The sequence below is a fragment of the Galendromus occidentalis genome, unplaced genomic scaffold (assembly GCF_000255335.2).
Source record: "Galendromus occidentalis unplaced genomic scaffold, Mocc_1.1 scf7180000077500, whole genome shotgun sequence".
Lineage (NCBI taxonomy): Eukaryota > Metazoa > Arthropoda > Arachnida > Mesostigmata > Phytoseiidae > Galendromus > Galendromus occidentalis.
In genome coordinates this window covers 511,927-517,171 of record NW_003805488.1, presented here as the reverse complement: position 1 = coordinate 517,171, position 5,245 = coordinate 511,927, and the positions used below count along the sequence as shown (strand labels likewise).

Genomic DNA, 5,245 nt, shown 5'->3' with positions numbered 1-5,245 from the left:
TTCGCTGTCTGCTTGGATCGGAACAAGATCACGAAGGTGAAAAAAATCGCAAGGAATCCATCCGCCAGGGCCGAGAAATCGTCATCTCGGTGAACTCAGGGGATTGTCACAACTTCTATCTCGCGTATCACGTATTAGGAAGCCAAGACTTTTCGAATATCGACGCAGCCATCGCCGCTCGAGCTAATGGATTCGGGACGAAATTTCTAGGCCATATCAGCGCGATCAGACGGAACGGGAGGTCCCGCAGCTCGATTGAATAGGTGCTCTTGAAATCGAAACTCAAGAAAGCCCCACCTCGCGATGGATTCCGTTGTATTGAGAGAGAGGGCAAGCTCAGATCGCCCCTTGGCCCGGCAATTAGCTCTGTGACGGTGAACACATTGGAATTGTTGAGAGACTTGCTCGCGAGGTTCGCCCCGTAGCGAATTCCAAGTAATTTCCGGATTGTCTTGTTTCAATGATGAATTTCGCGAATTGTTGCGAGTTGCGCGACTGTTACATCTCTTCCCGGATGCAACACCCCATCTGTGATATCCGCTATGTCAAATTTTAGCTGCTCGGTCCGGCTCGCAAAAATTGAGCTCTTCTTTGGATGTTCGGCGAGAGCGCGGCTCTGACGAGAGTCTGATCTCGGATTCTCGGAAGAGGTTCGGACGAGAAATCTCGCTAGAAGCAGGCATCCTCTTGAGTCGGGCAGGTTCGTCACTCTCTTGAGTGAAGAAACCCAGCTATCATGAATTACAGCCTATAATTTATAGGCATTAGTGGCGTGATGAGCAGTCTCAACGCGCTGGATCGGTATCGCCCCAGGAGCCAGATTCTCAGAAGCCAGAATCTCAGAAGCCAGAATCTTAGAGGCCAGAATTGTCAGGAGCCAGAATTCCAGTAGCCTGAATCTCAGAAGCCAGAATGCTCAGAAGCCAGAACTCTCAGAAGCCAGAATTCTCAGAAGCCAGAAATCTTAGGAGCCTGGATTCTCCGAGCCGAGAATAAGCATGTCCCTGATTGCGAGCGAAAACCAGGATCCTCCCCGAATGATAACATTTTTCCTGATATTTCAGATTATTATATTTTGATATGACATCAGTCCTCGCATAGATACGCCGATTAAATTAGGAGGAGATTCGCTACTGGTCAAGGCTAAAGCTGACGCTGAGCAGGTAGTGCTTCAGAGAGATGGCCCCTGACTCGAGGTCATCTGTCAGCCGGATCAGCTCGTCATTCAGGCACTTGCATTTCTTCGAGAGCCTCTTCGGGGGTTGCCTAGCTCGGAGCAAGAGTCTCGAAGCTTTCCCACTGGCTTCTTCTTCCTTCAGAAACTTGATCATTTCGAAAAGGTTTACGAGATCTTTTCGGATCATCTTCGCCAAGGCACTATGCCAACCTTCTACTCTACATGATTTGCTGTCCTCGCGCCAAAGTTTCCATAGTGATTCCACATACCTCGTGGAAACACTGATTATTCTCGAGCCAAGTTCTTCTGACGTATTCCTTGAATGCTTCGATCTGCGCCGAAGCCGGGTGCTCAGCTGACGATGATTCCTCCTCGATGTCTGCGAGGGCTTCGTCGATTCTGTCGACGGGGACCAGTTTGAGAGCCCCGTGATAGCGGAACAACTGCTTCACCTCCGAGTCGCCGTAGAAATGCACTAGACCCAGGTTTTGGAACTTCCGCCAGAGGCTCTGTCCGAAGTGGAAGTTGCAGCCTTTGATCTGCGTCAAAGGCGACCTCGTAGTCCAGTTGAAACATTTGAGGTGCGAGGAGTCTTCTGTTCTCAAAAGCTAGACTCTTCAGCAAGCGAAACATCCGGCAGTACGTCTCCTTGGTCAAATCTGGTAGGAGGAAAATTGCCAAAGGGAACATCTGACCCCGATAAAAAGCGTGGATTGTGTAAAGTTGGAGAAAGAGTCGTGGTACGACTCGGAATGTTCCGTCCATAAAAAGCGTCGGTGCGTCGCACAAGATTCAATCAAATCCTCTGTACCGAAGCCCAGAGTTTTATCCTCAGTGCTGTCATCAATGAGGAGGAAATCCTCATCACTGAGAGATTTGGTGAGTTTTCCCTCGAGGACGATCTCGGCTCGACTTTGCGGCAGAGAAGGGATGATCTTTGCTCGGGCTCTACACAAGGCAGAGCAGCACCTAATTCCGCATCTCCGAACGAAGCCTCCAGCTCGCGAACCGTCTCCGCGAGGACTTCAGCGTGAACTTGCTCGACGTCTCTTTCAGCTCCTTCACGACCGCGTTCTTCATCTGAGCTAAGGCTTTCTTTCTTATGAACTCGCCGCTGTCGGGTGAGTGGGTATGTCTGCCGCACTGCGACTTCAGGAGACCTTGGGGAGATCTGGTGACAATTATCCTAGCTGGGCAACCTTCTCTTCGTTGCTTCACGCACCGACAGTATAACCTTTTGTCATCTTTGGTCTACTCCACCTCGTAGAGGTAGCTGTTGACGAAAAATTGGGTCTTATCCTTGACCGAAAGTGTTCCTTTGAGAGCCATTGTACACAGATTCCTGCGCTGGAGAACTACGAACTATTTGAAATTCACTCGGGCCCGATCATAAAAAAAAATCCAGTTTCAACAACAAATGACCTGGAGGAAAGGTTCCGGAGCGGAAGCAGGTGTGATACGGTGTACAGGCAGATACACGGCAGGAAATTCAGCCACAAGGATTGTCGAATCGACAGCGGGTTTATTCCATGAGAGACGAGGATTTCAGAGGAGCAGATTCGAAGCTTGCATATTTGTGTTCCGATGCACATTTCTTGTGAGCGAGACATTGGCAATCCTCGAACTTGACTGAAAATCGAGCTATCGTTTTGCTGGAGGAAGAAGCCTGAAATGATAGACTATGCAGGTTTCTGAGAGTTCTGGCTCCTGAAAATTCAGGCTTCTGAGAGTTCTGGCTTCTGAGAATTCTGGCGTCTCAGAATCCTGGCTACTCAGAATCCTGGCTCCTGAGATTCTGGCTCTTGAGATTCTGGCTCATGAGAATCTGGCTCCTGATACTCTGGCTTGTGAGGGTAAACCGCTGGATCATTCCAAGCGTTGAGGGCTTGACTTCGCGGCGATCCGCGAGATTATTCAGCAGAGTCGATTAACACCCTCTCTAACGGGGTCGAAGTTTCGCATCGCTCCTGACTTCCTGACCCTCTCTCGTTGGGCCTCTCCCTCGCACCTCACCCATTAGCCTCGTCCATGATTGAGTACAAAAAGACCTTGAGAATCATCGGAGTACACTGCTCTTGCAAGTTCAAGTTTCAGTAAAGCCACGGTCCGGACATCGCTCCTGGAAGAACTGCCTAACCACAAGCGTAAAAAATCTCCCAAATCAAGCCGGAATGTCAACGGTCAAGCTCATGAGCGGTGAGGACACGGTCTTCGAAGTCGATTCGCGTGCTGCGAAACTTTCTTCCACCATCAAGATGATGCTGGAAGTCTTCTGCGTCGACGACGACGAGCCAATACCACTGACGAAAGTGAACGACGCCACCCTCTTCAAGGTCATCGAATGGGTCACTTATCAGGTAGAGGTTCAGCCTGAAGGCATAGGAGAAAAAGCAGATCCCCAGCGTGATGATCTGACACCCTGGGAAGAAAGATTCTTCGAAGTCGAGCAAGATGTCCTGCTCGACTTAATCAGAGCTGCAAATTTCCTGGACATCAGAGGATTGCTTGGCAAGGCGTGCAAGAAGCTGGCGAGCACGGCCCGCCGAAAGTCACCGGAGGAAATCAAAGAGCTCTTTGGTCTTGCCTGAGAGCGAGACTTGCCTACCGTCATGATGACTTAGGTTGATACAGAGAATAGCTTGGTGACTAATGATCGAGAAAAATCACCGAATGTCAGGTCTTGCCCCCGTCCCCTTTAGTATTGCTTTTCGAAATAAACCAGGATCCTTTGGAGCAAATCGTCACGCTACTTCTCTTCTCGACACTCGACAGTCTAGTATCGGAGAAGCCTTCCTTTTTTGAGAGAGGTTCTCGGATCGAAGGAGGTCTTGCTACCGACACCCTCAGTATTCGCAATCAAAATTTTCTTTCGAAGCTTCCTCCATTCTGCATCAAAATGCCCCCAAGCAAATCATCGCTCTGCTCCCTCCTCCTCGAGGAGATCCCCGGAATCATCGAACCAATCCGTATAAGAAACCCATTGAGATATATCGGTAAAAATATTATACGTTTTATCATGCATCTAATATCATCTGTACTTCACCACCGATGAAATCCGAACATCTCAGTCAGAGATTTCGGACGGAAGTCTTCCGTAGGTTTTGAACGAAATCGCTTAAGCTAGAGAAGAGCTCATTGGACTGCCCGATTCCCAACAGGATCCCATGGGTCGAATTTCCAGATAACGAAACCTGGCTTTGGGAACGATTGAGATAAAAGTCTCCTCAGAGTCGACGGTCTCCCCATGCTGACTCGAGGTGAAACGGACCTGTCCGAAAGCTTGGTACTCTTTCCTCTACGGAGCGATTATGCGAAGTGCTGAAGGCGAATCCGGCTCTCGGGTCAAAGTTTACCGCCTGAGAGAGTCGGACTCCACCGATAGCGGAAAAGGAGAAATATCGTGGGAGCTCGGCTGAGATAGCGAGAAATCCGGCGTCTGGTAACATAACCTTTGACTGAGATTAGATGGGTGAGGCCAGTTTGATGTGGTCCGTCCTGAATGGTTCAGTCTCAAGCTAGTTGCAGAATACAGGGCAGCGAGTCATGGAGCTTCGCGAAATCCGGGAAGAAGTCCCCATAAGCGAAGTTTTAGTGTGATCAAGGGAGTACCCTCAGAGGTCAGTCGCCATCCAGATAGTGAACTCCGAAGACCATTCCATGCGATGGAGTGCCACGGTGACCCGAATCTTCTGGATCTTCCGGCACGACCCCGTTTCCTACCCGTGCTTATAGAGGCTAGCGGCCACGCGAGACGGTCAATCCTCATTTCATGGCTAAACTCGAAAGTTCTCCATGAAGAGATGAAACCGGAATGAGCGGATGCTCCCATTCCGAGCTTCCATAGAGTTTCTAATTATTGTCTTACGGATAGAACATGTGAGCTTTCTTTCTCGAAGCAATCATATGGAAGCCTGATCCGTGTAGCTATTTTTCGATCAGCAGACGATCAGCGACCTGCACTCTCGTAAAGAATTCGATCCTCGAGTCATGCTATTGAAGTCACTGCTCTCGATTAGCATGTCACCTCGCTTTCCGACATTGATGTCCGGAGTTTGACCCAGATTCGCC

General features: G+C 49.6%; 1 pseudogene; it reads left to right on the top strand.

Annotated features, from left to right (window-relative positions):
• The first annotated feature begins 3,348 nt into the window (after positions 1 to 3,348).
• Positions 3,349 to 3,765, top strand: LOC100905736 (S-phase kinase-associated protein 1 pseudogene; annotated as a pseudogene).
• Positions 3,766 to 5,245: the final 1,480 nt, after the last annotated feature.